The following is a 15,000-nucleotide window of genomic DNA, read 5'->3' as shown; positions in this document are numbered from 1 at the left end:
AATAAAAAATATTATAATAATAATATGATAATATGATAATAATAAAAAATATTATAATAATAATATGATAATAATAAAAAAATATAATGATAATAATATGATAATAATATGGTAATAATAAAAAATATAATATGATAATAATAATATGATAATAATATGAAATATAATATGATAATAATAATATGATAATAATAATATGATAATATAATATGATAATATGATAATATAAAAAATATAATGATAATAAAAAAAATGTAATATGATAATAAAAAAAATCTAATAATAATATGATAATAATAAAAAAATGTAATAATAAAAATATAATAAAAATCGTCTTGCAGTAGTAGGTTCTTACTCCGACATAGATTATTTATTTGAAACATGTCAAGCCCAACAGGTTGTAAGCACTTGGCATCACTTAATGGGATTAAACGGATTAACAGAATTGCATGTGTTGGCTTAAAATACCTTCCATTAAGGTAAATAAAGTAAGCGTTCCAACCAACTCAGCGGGTAAGAGGGGGGGGGGACAAAGAGATTAAAGTACAAATCTTAATGTGATTATCTCATGAATGCTAAGTGTGGCCTTGTTCCAGGATTGCTCTATTTCAATAAATTTTTAAATCTTTGGCAAATGGGAAGATAGTTAAACTCGCATAACTTTAAATATTTGCCTGATAAGAATCACATTTAGAATGAACTAATTTCGCTTCTTTCCTATTACTAAGCACTTGACGTTTCTGAATTTTTTGAGATGCGGATTGGTTTTTCGTTATAGTTCGATTAATTCGCATTTTTAAAAAGAATGGAATTTGCAAGGTGAAGGTCGAATGACGGCATTACGAATATGCATGCGTAACGTAATAACTATTGGTTCATGTTTTAATTTTTAGCTTTGCAACAAATGTTTTCATAGCTCAGACATTAATGTTCTGATGAGAATTATGCTTCTAAGGAATCTTCATACTTGTCCCATTTACTAGAGTTCACGTGCAATTCTTTATAGCATCGGGTGATTATGTATTTCTTTGGTACCGCACTATTTTTAAATATTTTTTTATCTATGTTAAATTCAAGTTTTCCGATACCTTTTTTTTTAATTGTTAGGTAGAAGCACAGAACACTTAAAAAATACCCTCCCCTTCCCATATTAAGAATGGCTTTCGAAATCGTTATTTATTATTTTAATTGAAATTCATTGATGAGTATTATTTATTGCGGCCAATTATCCTCATCTTTTATTAGTTGTTTCACGACGTTTCGTCCAACTATTCCTCTGGCCTTCGTCAGGTGATAACAGCGACGGATAGGAACTCTAAATCTCCTGACTGCAATTACTGCCTTCCGTAGTTGTTGTCTCACCACGGTTTTGGCCAAGTAAGTCTCTGGCCGGCTTTGGGTAGGATTGAAACCGCTACCTTCAGACAATCATCACCTGGAACCGTAGAGATTCAACGTCTCTATCAACGGCACCAAAGGATAATTGTCCGCAATAAATAAAAATTGATAAAAATGTTATAATTTCAGCGCTGTACCAAAAACACGTAAGTACTTAGGATAGCTTGCTTGTTATTTTCACTCCGAACAAAGTTGAGGGTCACGATTTAGCAATATTTTTGCAAACTTTACACCGGACCAAACTCTTATCTACTTTCTAACTGTGGTGTCTGAGAATTTTCGACATGATTGAAGAAATTTATTAAACCAATTCTTAATGAGGCCGCTTCCTGGCAGTAGCAACACTTCATTTTGGCCCTTATTTCGGCTTGTCGGTAGGTCGGAGAAGCACAATCAATCAACTGGTCATATCATACCCTGGTGTTTGCAAGTCTATCCCCAACTGTTGTATTCAATCTGGTGCTTCTAAAAACCAAGACCTTATTCCTACTCTTTATTTTCCTCCTCGATATGTATTAGAAGGCGGTAACTGATACACAGTCGTGTAGCAAACAAAGATGATTAGAAGTAGTGACTTCTATAAGTAGTGACGGTACGATGTATCACGTTTTCCTCTATGAGCAATGTGTTCTACGAATATAAAGTGACTAGACTCTTTAGCTTTAAGGCTCCAAACTATGACCTGCGGGCCAGATACGGCTCGCTAAAACCGTTAATCCGGCCCACAGAGCTCTTATGGAAAACGTGAAAATATTCAGGAAAAATATTTTTAAAAAATGGAAATATGTGAAAATAGTGTGGTGTTTTTTTTTTGGAGGGGGGGTATCAATTGCCTTAGCTTCGTAAACGTTCAACAGGCGCCGGTGAATGTTGATCGGTTCAATTTCTTCTTCATAAAAAACATTCAATGACGCATCTCTGCTTCTGATGCACGGCCAGCACAGGGATTTCTTTCTTAAAGTCTCACACCGTCAATATCTGCCACACAGATGAAACTTTCAGGTGATGAATGCACAGTTCAATCATCATAAAAATTCAATTTGCAATCTTCTCTGATCCATTCGGGTTGAATAAAAAACAAGAGGCATTACTTTTGGGACGTCCCTTGTATCTTGACGATGCTAAAACCTAGTTCTTCTCATTCAATAGTCAACAAACCTCAAACCTGCAAAGTTTTAAAAAAATCAAAAAAAACTGAAGATTATTTTAGCTCGATGACCTTATTTGATCTAATTAATTAAAACGTCAATGGCCTTCACCTTTTATGATGTACAGATTTATATAAATTGCTTATGGATGGATTAGCGGATTAAGTGGCCCAGATCCAGATTAAAGCAAGAGTAAATCCAGAAGATAAACAGCAAGTGTATGTAAACTGTAGTAGGAAATAAAAAAAAATTGTTAAAAATAGGACTCAGATAAGATTTGAAAATAGCGGATGTATTTCCTTAACCAAGTTTTTTCGGTGTAGTTGGGTAACGTAACAAGTCTCTATTCAATGAAAGGTGATACTTTGATTAGCTAACTTTGCGATTACATAAAAAAAAACATCGCATGACTTGTATGTCGATTGGTAAAATAGTTTGTAATCCATAATTTATTTGTGATCTATTTGGCTTTTTAGACCAATCTCTGAATCATTTCAAAAGGAATTACCATTTTTAACATGGATTCGTCAAAGTGCATTCTATAAATAAGAATCTTCCAAACTTTTCTAAATGGTAAGTATCTGAATATTTACTTTATTTTTCTGAACTTTTTTTTGAGATGAGGATTGATATTTTGTATTTTAATTCTTCACCCTACGGTTCTCATCTCGAGTGTTATTTTCGCAACTTGCACTCGTCTTTATACCAACTCTGCCCCCATGGGGAGGTAATTAAATAGAGATATTATAGAACTAGGGCTGTGAAAAGAGAATATTCCTATCATTGTTTTGACTCTAGAGTATATATCCGACGGGAGAAGCGCTGCAGGAGGAAGATTCGGGAAGCCTCAGCAGCCACACCTGACGCGACTTTTGACTGCAGCTGTTACGGCCCATCTGCTTGTCCCGCATCGTGCTCGTCAGCCACAAGCGTGCCTGCAGTCGAAGTGGACAACCCCCTTCATAGAATCTTCGTTTGGGAATTACAGCCAAGAATATACAAGAATATATCCGACACAGTTAATCAATCGAGAACCACACCACACTATCTAAAAATATAAGATATTAACTGATTTATACTCGAGAGCCAAAATAATAAAAGGAATATTCTCTTGTCATGGCCCTAATAACTCAATTCAGCAATACTCTAAGGTTTTTACTTTAATTTCGTTTTTTTTTAACTGCTAATTTTTATAGTAAATACATTAGAGCACCTATTTACTTTGCCTCCCCACGGGACGGAGTTAGACACCAGGGCCGTTTTTGTAACGTGGAGAAAAGGAACAAAAATTAAAAATTATCTCGGTCGTGAATGACTTCTCCTCCACTGACAAAGAACAAGAAATTGAAGTGTAACATCTGAACAACAGATACTACACTTTGAGATATTAAATTTTTTATTCACAGGAAAAAAATACAATTGGGAAATGAACAAAAAATTTAGGCACAAGGCCAACTCAAAAAAAAGGGGGGATGGTGAGGTTGGTTGGTCCATCTCGTCTCTGTTGGAAATTGTGAAGGATTTCTCTCTCGGCCAGCATCTTCTATCATGGATACTCTTTCAAATTTATATTTGTGTGTGGAGGGAAGGAGGTTCCTACTTGAATCCAATTTTTAAACATTTTTTATTTATATAAAAAAAATACAAAAAAAAAAGGGCTCGAAGGCCAAGAAGTCTTCTCTTAGCAAGTGGGTCTTGGTTTACTTTCAGCAACCTCGTAACTTTTACGTTTATTATTGTCATTTAATCCTCACATTCCATGAGGGATGTTTATGACAAAGGGGGAAAAATTGCTGTTTCCTGGCTCGGAATTTATCTATATATCGCTTATAGTCCTCTTTGTTTTATCTTGATTAATATTTTTCTAGCTCCTTGCATTAAGTGGCTTCATGTATTGTCTGATGTGATTCCATATGTTTCTTTTCATAGATAGAATTTTGGAAGTTGAATTGAAATTGTCTATAATAATAAACATCAGGATGAATAACTCCACGAAAAAAAAAGCATCCATCTTCCTCCTAACAACCAATCATCCTTAGCCGTAACCAGCAATAAAGATATATTTTTATATTTTCATATATCAATGTTGTCATTCTTTTAAACACAGCAGAAATACAACAATAAATTAAAAACAATTACCATACGCAAATGAAGTTATACCTTGCCCGTATTTGGTAATTAATTTATATGAAACGTTGCAATGACTTATAAGTATTGTTTTTGTTCTTCTATTAGTATTGTTTTTTGGAGAGTGGACCACTAAATTCACCCTTGTTCATTCATCCGTCCGCATTTTTCTCAATTATTTATTGGAATCTTTTGAAATTTTACAAACATTAATCATGATATGAGGAAAATAGTAACGGGACGGATTTTCTGGGGAAACTCCAGTTGCCTCCTTTCGAGTTAAAATGAATAAAATTGATACTTTTGTGCTTATTAAAGAAAAATGAGAAGTTGTAACTAACTGTTTTCTATATAATTTTGTTTGTCTATACTTGGCGATAATTCTTGGGTGTGCCCCAGGGGCTCTTTTAGGGCTAATAAAAACACTCAATTTTTGGAACTATTTTACCATATTTGTTCAAACTTTTCTGTATATGTCTATTCAGCAGTTTTGCATGGTGCTGAACTCAAATTTAAATGTTAAGGCGTTGGAGACTTCTGGGGCTAAATGGGGGTGCAAATAATGTCATTTCTGTTTTTGCATAGTGCAGAACTCAAATTTGCATATGCTAAGGCCTAAAACTGCACCGTTTGTTCATTTTCACCAGAATTTGACGTCCTCTGGGGACTAGTGGGACTAAATGGGTGGGTGGGGGGACAAATGCTGAACTTAGTAATTTTTTATGCCTCATTCACTGTGCACTCATGATGGACTATGCATGTCTCACTTGTCACTGTTTGTAATTGTTTTTTTGCTTTTTTACAAAGGGGTTACCACATATCAATGCCCGAAGGCCAATCGAGGATAAGGGTTAATGTGTATTGTCGTCATTTGGAACAGTAGCGTAGTAATCGTTTGTGGTGGAAATTTGGTATGATTAGATTAGTTACGAGGACGGTTCAATAAGAACTTGAATACGTTGGACTTGAAGACAATATTGTAGTCAGCTAGAAAGCAGACCATCAGAACAAAGTTCCATGGACTGGCAGTTCTAGGAAAGAAGCTTCGATGATGAAATCCATGTTTTGGTACCACTAGAGAGTGGAGGAATTCATTCATAGTGATTTTGGTAAGACGAATGTTTTTGTTTTGTGTGAAAGATTGGCGAAGATGTACCATAGATTGGGGCCCAGTCGAACACTTGCCATGAAAATAACGGTAGAATAGAGACAAGCTCGCAACGTTTCTTTTGTGAAAGAGGTTCAAAGAAGAGAAAAGGGCATCGTCTACTAGATTACGAAGTCAGTTTTGAACGTTGTCAAGGTAGGATAAGTTGCTCAGAGCAGTTCCTGCTCATGTGTGGCAACAGTACTCCATCCTAAGATGTACTGTTATTATTTTTTATTTTTCATTGTTGTGTTTGTTATTTTTCCTTTGTGTTATTATTTTCCTGTTTGTTGTTTTTCCTGTTTACTATTTTTTCTTGTTTGTTAGTGTTTCTGTTGTCGAAACCGATTATGAACACATAATTACTCGAATGTCTAGCAATCTAATCAAATGTCTTCCGACGAATAAAAATTAAAAAAAAAAAAAACATTAATTAGAAGATTTTTTTATTTCATTGTAAGAAAAAAAATCCGAACACGCGAGGATTCACAAGTTATTGAAACAAAGGTTTCTGGTGCTTTGTCGCTCTTATGCAAAAAAAAAAAAAAAAGATGAACTTATTATATAGTTAATAATGCAAAGTTCTCAATCGTAGTATAAGAGTTAACTATGTATTTTATTAGGATAGTATTGGAGTTAAGATTCCAGTGAATGGTACTCAGATTTCATAACTCCTTGGGAGATTTCAAAGTCACGAAGTCCACCTTGACTCTGTAGGATCGCATTGTAATTCTAATTACCAACCAACCTCACCATCCCCCCTTTTTTTTTGAGTTGGCCTTGTGCCTCAATTTTTTGTTCATTTCCCAATTGTATTTTTTTCCTGTGAATAAACACGAGAAGTTATGGAAATTAAGTATATAAGTCAGGGGGCATGAACAGTAAATAGTCGGAGAGTATTTAACAATTCAGAATATTGCAGTGTGTGTGTGTGTGTGTGTGTATATATATATAATTTTTCAAAGCCGAACAACGTCGCAGCTCACAGGAGCTATGACAGCCAACAAATTATGGCTCTTCTGAGCTGCGACGTTGTTTGGCTGTGGAAATAATTATATAATCTCTCACATTCTAAAAAATTATATATATATATATATATATATATATATATAAATTTTAGGGGTGGTACAAAATTTAATTATGGCTAAATACAGACTAATCAACATGAGGATTAAAAAGAAAAAATGAAAACAAAGGTTAGCTAACTAGGTTTAGTTCCTCACTCAACAGATCTAAATCGAGGAAAATAAGATTAAAAAAGTCATGAACCAGACAATGGACCCTGTTCATGAATGTTCATGTTAAAGACTATTAATATTTGTGCTGACTCCCTTTATCGGTCAACTTCCAACTCCCCCAGTTACAGAAAATATTTTTGTGGAATTGATGAAATTCACCACTATGTCGGTTGAATTCAGTTTCAATCATAGTATGTACAAACAGGCAGATGGTGTGGCCGTGGTTTCCCCATTGGGACCAGCGTTGGCTAATATCTTTGTCGGTTTTCATGAACAAGGTCTATTGTCTGGTTTGTAACGTAACGAAACTAAACAAGGTCTATTGTCTGGTTTGTAATGTAACGAAACTAAACAAGGTCTATTGTCTGGTTTGTAACGTAACGAAACTAAATGTCTGGTTTATACAAACCAGACATTTAGTTTCGTTACGTTGATGACACCTTTTTGTTTATTTGACAACGAGACGAAGGCGGATGCTTTTTATGTGTCCCTCAATAACGTTCATCCAGCTCTTAAGTTTACGGTAAACAAAGAAACAAATTCTACTCTTCCGTTTTTAGATGTTCTTGTGTCCAAGACATCCTTGTGTTTTCTTACTTCTGTTTATCGTAAACCAACATTTACCGGTCTCTATACGCTTTTGGACTTTTTTTACTATATAAATCAAAAATTTAATTTAATTAAAACTTTAGCACATAGGGTCTTAATGATTTGTTCTATCTGGATGACGAGCTTAAATTCATTACGAACATCCTTTGTAACAATGGCTATCCCTTAGATATTGTTGAAACTACTATTAATAAGAAAGTTTCAAAGTTTTACAGCTCTAAAGAAATTGTAGCTAATAGATGTCCTGTGTACCTTCGCCTACCTTGACTAGGTACTATCAGTGACCGTTTTGCTAAGCAAATTTCTTTGTCTGTACAACGGTGTTATGTTGAATCGAATCCACGTGTTTTTTTTTTTCAATCAGACCTATGTTGTCGTCCAGTTGCAAAATATGTTCTCCCCCCCTCATCATAATAAGACCGTCTCTTTGCAAGCAAAAAGAAAATCTTTTAGAACTTAATTTGGTTTCTATGTAATTCTTCCCCCGCTTATTTTTTATTTTTTTTATTTTTTTTACTCTCCCGCCATATTCATGACTTTTTTTTAAATCGTATTTTCCTCGATTTAGCTCTGTTGAGCGAGGAACGACACCTGGTTAGCTAACCTTTTATTTTCATAAAAAAAAATTTTTTTTTAAGCATGTTGATTTTTAGCTCTCTCTCTCTATCTATCTATCTATCTATCTATCTATATATATATATATATATATATATATATATATATAGATGGATGTTTTTAAAGCAGCATTTAAGATAAATTCCAGAAAATATTTTATACTTATAAATCATCTTGAAATAAATATGTCTACGAATCTCCGAAAATATAAAGCAATTCTATTGAACAAAAAGTGATAATATATGACGCAAGGTGAGTTCAAAACAGAAAATATGTGGCCTTGTTCAATCGAACAATGACTCCTAGCAGGCACCTTCCTACAATAGATTGTTCACAATTGTTTTCATATGTTGTAGCTGATCAGCTACCTTGTACATGGTGTAGTTGTATGCAGGTAGTTCAGATTTCAAATCCTGGGCCAAGATTTTCCTACTAAAAAGGGTCCTGGATATTTTTTTTTTTTTTCACACAGTGATCACCATGTTCAAGGCCCGGAAGCCATTCAGGGATAAGGGTTATTGCAAGTACATTACGTTAGTGTGGAGATTTGATGAAGTGTTTAAGGGGGCGGTTCATTAGGAATTTGTTGACATTGGACTTGAAGACATCCAAGTTGTAGTCCGGAGGGAAGCAGGTAGACGGAACAGAGTTCCACAGGCGTGCAGTTCTAAGAAAGAAGCTTTGTTTATGGAATCCGCGTTTTGATTTAGGCACAGATATAGAGTGGGGGAAATTTTTCACAGTGGATTCAGCTATACGGATGTTTTTCATGAAAGATTGGCGAGGGGGGACCAGAGATTGGAGTTCAGACGAGCACCTGCCATGGAAATAACGATAAAACAAGGATAGGCTCGCAACGTCTCTTCTGTGGGAGAGAGGTTGCAGGGTAGAAAAAAAGGGCATCCCCCACTAAGCCACAAAGTCTATTTTGTACTCTGTCAAGGCAGGATAGGCTGTTTTTAGCAGCTCCTGCCCAGATATGGCAACAGTATTCCATCCTTGGCCGTACTTGGCTTTTATATAGATAGAGAATTGCATCAGTAGTGAGATATCTTCTGGAGCGGTAGAAGGATCCCACCATCTTTCCAGCGACCTTGGCAACAGACTTGATGTATGTGTTCCATTTCAGATCAGGAGTAAAAATCAAGCCCAGAAGCTTGTCAAAACACGGGGCCTCACCCAGACGAGATCTATCCATCACAATTGATGCCAGTTGGGGATCAGAGCGTTGATGATGTAAGGATAGGAGTTTGGTTTTGGATGCATTAAAGGTAACCAGCCACATCTTCCCCCACTGAACCATGCGCTCGAGATCAGAGGAGAGAATCAGAGAGAACTTTTTCATTTACAGCCTTTGATGTGTTGCCGTAGATAGTCGTGTCATCAGCATAGATGTCAACGAATGATTCAAGTATGTGTTTAGGGAGGTCATTGATGTAGATCAGGAAGAGAGTTGGGCCCAGGATTGACCCCTGAGGGACTCCAGCATTTATATTGCAAGCCTCCGATTTTTGTCCATCAACCACTACTCTTATGAGCCTATGAGAGAAATGATTTAATGATTGAGAAAACATTTCCAGTTATACCGTATCTGGAAATCTTGTGAAGTAGACCCTTATGCAATACCTTGTTGAAGGCCTTTGATATGTCAAGAGCAATTGCCCTAGAAAGGAAGCCTTTGTCAAGAGATTCACTAATCCTGCGGGATATAACCGTCAGCACATTTGCGGTAGATCTTGCAGAGTGGAAACCATATTGCATGTCACAAAGAAGGTTATTCCTGCTGAGGTGGTTGACTATTTCTCTATTTAATATGGATTCCAGCAATTTACTCATAACACAAAGGAGACTTATAGGTCTGTACTGAGAGGGAGATGACTTATCACCTGAATTCTTAAATACAGGGCAAACTGATGAGGTCTTCCAGGGAGTCGGAAAGCACTTCTCCTTAAGGAAGCGCTTAAATAGTTTCGTGAGTATGGGAGCGAGTTCTGGTTGAAACTTTTTTAACACTATAATTGGGATGTCATCAGGGCCAGTTGCTTTACTGGAATCTAGGTTCTTTATTAGCTTGGCGACCTCATGCACTGATATTTGTATGTTACCTAGCTTGTTCTGTGTTATAGGAGGAAATATGGGGAGTTGATGGCCTTCGTCACATAGTGTAGAATTAGCTGCAAAGTTCTTTAGAAATAGTTTGGCTCTGTCTGACGCTGACGAGATGACCTCTGGTCCATTGATAATGGTTGGGATAGAACGCACACTTCTGTTCAGGATCCTATTTGTTATTTGCCAAAACTGGTGGGATCCAAGCCGTTGATCAGCTACCTTGGATTTAACAGACTGGGCATATAGCTCTCTTGCATTTTTTATTACTCTTTTACAGTGGTGGCAGTCCTGAAAGCAGCTTTAGTCTCAGTGCATCTATTACGTTGGTAGCTATGGAAAAAGTGATTTCTGTGCGTGATAGCAGTAGCACATTCTGGGGAGAACCATGGCTGGCTGTTAGGTTTTTGTTGGAATATTTTAGATCGTATGAATTGGTCTATTCCTACAATTAACCATTCGGTCAGATCTAATACTATAGAGGACACTTCCTTTTTAAACATGGAGTGCAGAGGTAAATCAGATATGAATGTACGGAAGCTATCCCAGTCAGCCATAGAGTATCTGTATACAGTACGGTGGAGGGGTACATCTGGGGGCTTTTTACATTTCGTTTTTATCTTAACTGATATGACGGAGTGGTTGGAGGATCCTAGAGGAGAATGAACGGAACATGAACATAGCTCAGGGGAAGTACAGAGAAAAAGGTCTAAGAGGCTTGCATATTGACCTTTAGTATCGGGCACACGGGTGGGCTTGCAAACAATCTGAGTGAGGTCATAAGCAATGGCAAAATCATGACAAAACCTCCCCTCATCATCCGTCTTATTTGAATGGGTCAGCCATTCCACGTTATGGACGTTGAAGTCACCACAGATGTGGATGTTAGCCGAGGGATGTGAAGACGGTATGTGGTCTATTTTCTCAGATATGCTCTTAAAGATAGTAACTCCGCTGTTGTGGGGCCTATAGAGGGCAAATATAAATGCAGTGGTGTTAGCAAGTGCAACCCTGAAGCACATATAGGGTAAATTAGGATCTTCTCTAGAGATTCTCTAGAGCCATCCTTAATGTAGGCACATATTCCATGCCCATGGCGATCTTGGGTGTCAGATTTAGCTGTTAAATTAGAGCATCCGTTAATTATGAACTCATCTAGGGAAGTGGTCGGCCCTATTCCAGTTTCACTTAGAAATAATATGTCCGGTTTCGTCTCCTGTAATTGGGTTTCAACCTCTGGAAGGTTGGAACGTAGACCCCTGATGTTGGAGAAGGAGACCTGGTAGTAGGGGTCTACGTTGGAAGATGGGGTTCTAGGTTTAATCGAGTTTTTATTCTGGAGATATTTCATGTTGAGGTTTTGGGATTTGTGGAATAGGTCGGCATACTTGGTTAGAGCAGTACAGAGAGGGAAAGTAAGAGAAAAAGACAGGAAAATTTTTTTTTTGTAGCACACGAAAAGGTAAAGCCGTAACAATTACCCACTAGTATGGCATCGAGAGGCCCCACCAGAGACTACTGCATGGTCCAGATCCTGTCACCAAATGGCAATACAGCAGTCCCAGTACTTTGCGCCTGCTGATAGGACAGCCTCCTTAGTGGTTAATCCAAGGTTCGGTCCCTGACTATCAGGCGGATAACGTCAGCCCAGACAAAACGTTTACCTCCAGCACCCTTATTAGTGACATGGCCACAAGGATAGACAGAGACAGAAAAATTTCCGACATCTCAGACTACTGGTCACCAAGTACTACCAACCTTTAAATAGCTTTTTCTCCTCCCTTTGTCAGAAAAATCAATCATTGAATAAGGACTGAATGACAAAATAGGAGAAGCGAGAGTTACTGGAGCTGCCGATAAAACATCCACTGTATTATCTACTCTCCATTTAAAAAAAAACAAAAAACGGGGGGAGGAGGGGAATGGGGACAAGTGACTTATTTATATCCAAATATTAATCCGGTGCTAAGTTAACAATTCAGGATACTGTTGATGATAATCTCCCCTCCCATATTAATGGGTGGAAGTTTGTCGTTATCTATCGAGTTTAAATCATTAGAGTTTCATCTTATAATTAATTAAAATCCAATAATTAACTATTATCAATTTGTAAAGTCGGCTTAATATTAATTTACATTCGAGTTTTAAGGATATGACCTTAAACAATATCCGATTGTGAGGCCCCAGCTTGTGGGCCTTGGGGAGTGTGAAGCCACCCTTTAATTGCTATTGCTCCCAGGTCCACTCTGACTCGGGGTGAAAGTTCCTGTTAGGGCCCCAACTATGGGCTAAATAGAAATTGACTTGAAAAAAAATATTCTATTAAAAAATCTTTCTTAAAATCACTGGATTCGGCATTAAATGACCTGAAAAGGGTTGATATGCCGTAAAACAAATACAACCAACCACCCAACCAACCAACCAAAAAGTCCAATATATAAGATTTTTAAAATAAGTATTAATAATTTTTATACTTATAAACATTAGTGTTTCATGCTTACATAATCATCAGTGCAAGAAGTGATAATTACTGCTAAAACCTAGTCAACAAACCCAACTATTGTTTCTCTGGCTATTGCCTTCTCTGACACCCATAATTAATATTAAAATGGAAGTTATATTTAAGTCCTTATGTAGCCATGAAAAAAGCCTGTCATAATCAGCGGCCACGATAGTATTCAACAAACATGAAATCTAGAATGATGCATTTATGCTAATGGACACTTTTTCCTAATTCATTAAATAGTTTCAGTTTAATCTCTTCAGGGGGCTTTAGGACTATATTTTCTCAATAAATATTAATATTTTTATGCCTACATACACATGTGTGGTTGAACACAACTTAGTAATAATAAAATAATTAACTCTACCACTACTCGTACTACCCCTCTTCCCAAACAGATAAGACAAATAAAATATCAATAGTGTCGGAATTTTATTTTTTTATCGATGCAGTCGCCTCTAGCAGTGCAAAGTGAAGTGGGGGGTATCATTTTTGGTTAGCCTGTAGCATTCATGTTACCCCTTCCTCTTCTCATCTTGGCCCCATTGTCCAGCAGCCATACGTACAGAGGCCTTTTTCAGCCGGCAAATGTGTGTACGTGCGTGCGCCACTCTCTCTCCTTTTATGTCATGTAAGTCTTCGCGAACATTTCTTTCTCTCTTTCTCTTTACGTAGCACCCTTCCTTTTATAGTATTCATCATCATTGCTTGGTGATTGGCTCCTGTGAAACAGTCCCAGAATTCTATTTTTCTTACGCCTTTTTCAAATTAGTTCCGGATAAGATTTATTGGGATAAAGACTCGATTTCCGGGCTCTGTCAACTGACGTAAATACATTCAACCACCCCACTAAGGGTTGAGAGCCTTTATTGCAGCAGTTGAATTGGTGTTTTAAAATACACCATTTATTGAAAAGAACGTGTGGTAGAGCCTGTCTCCATTTTTATTTCAAACTGTTTAACGAGATTCTCGTCAACATTGATTTATTTTCTTTGCCCCCTTTCGAACGGATGAAGAAGGAAGCTGACAACCTTTTCTGAGAAAAGGAATTTTATTTCGGACACTCCATACCTTTTGAAGGTTTTGTTTGTTTCAAGAAAACAAAATGGAACAGAAGAAAGGAAAAAACTTTAAAAGAACTTTGAAACTCCGCCTTGCATGTTTTCTTTTCTGAAAAAAATATTTTTCTTTGAAGGACTGAAAGAACTATTTTCTATTTTTTGTATGTGTTTTTTCTTTCAGCCTTTCTTTCAAGTAAGAATTTTTTCTTGTATTTGTTTTTACTAGCATTTCAGCCCAGCGTTGCCCGGGTGTTTGGATGTGTCTGCGGAGCAAAGAAAACAAAAAAATAAGTGGTAGTAGGACAGGCTCGAACCCGTACTGCAAAGGAGGAAACGGAGGAAAAAAACTGACGTCTTTGCTGTTACGACCACTGCAAAACCGGAAGTGACTTGTTTAAATTAAGACTAGACAATCGAAAGGAGAGGATGGGTTTCAAAAATATCGACGAAAAATCGCCCCCCCCCTGTAGAAAAGTGCCCAGCTGAAGGTGAAGATATTAATGTTTTTAGCCAATTCTTTCTCGTCTGAAACGCCGAACTTCAAAGCGATACTGATGTTGCCGAAATCCGTCGCCTCTGTTGAAAGTTTTAGGCAGATATGTAAACATACATACATACATGCACACATTTATATATTGGTAACTAAAATTTTCGACCCAAACCGATTAAAAAGCTTGCCCTATCTCTGAATACCCTTTCTTAGGCACCGCCAAAAATGGCCGCAAAATCAAGTTGTTGTTGTTTTTAAAACGAAATTACATTTATTAAAATCCATTATTTCTGAGTAACTTTATTTTTTCAAGAAAGATAAAACCCTGAATTTTATCATATAGAAAACAGAATAATGTAAAACTTTTTCTACTATTTTTAATTAAATTTTAAATGTTAAATTTTCCCAAAAAGTTAACAATTGACATTTTTTGTCTTGCACAAAAAACGTACATAAATATTAAAAAAAAAAAGGTTTTTGAAATAATTAAGTTATTTATTATTGTCTAACTAAGATTTAAGATGATTTTCTAAGATATTATGCAAAAATATTATAAGT

At 36.3% G+C, this 15,000-nt stretch overlaps 1 long non-coding RNA gene across 1 annotated transcript in view; it reads left to right on the top strand.

Moving 5' to 3' along the window:
- LOC145291251 (uncharacterized) overlaps positions 1-15,000 on the top strand; it is a 160,745-nt gene that overhangs the window by 11,786 nt on the left and 133,959 nt on the right. The window contains exon 2 of the long non-coding RNA XR_013869368.1: positions 3,023-3,119. This is a non-coding gene — a long non-coding RNA (uncharacterized LOC145291251). The remainder of the gene's footprint in view (positions 1-3,022; positions 3,120-15,000) is intronic.

This window comes from Euprymna scolopes, chromosome 12 (assembly GCF_053919585.1).
Source record: "Euprymna scolopes isolate OS-2025 chromosome 12, ASM5391958v1, whole genome shotgun sequence".
NCBI classification, from domain to species: Eukaryota; Metazoa; Mollusca; class Cephalopoda; order Sepiida; family Sepiolidae; genus Euprymna; species Euprymna scolopes.
The sequence above is the reverse complement of the archived record's forward strand: the minus strand, read 5'-3'. Positions and strand labels throughout refer to the sequence as shown.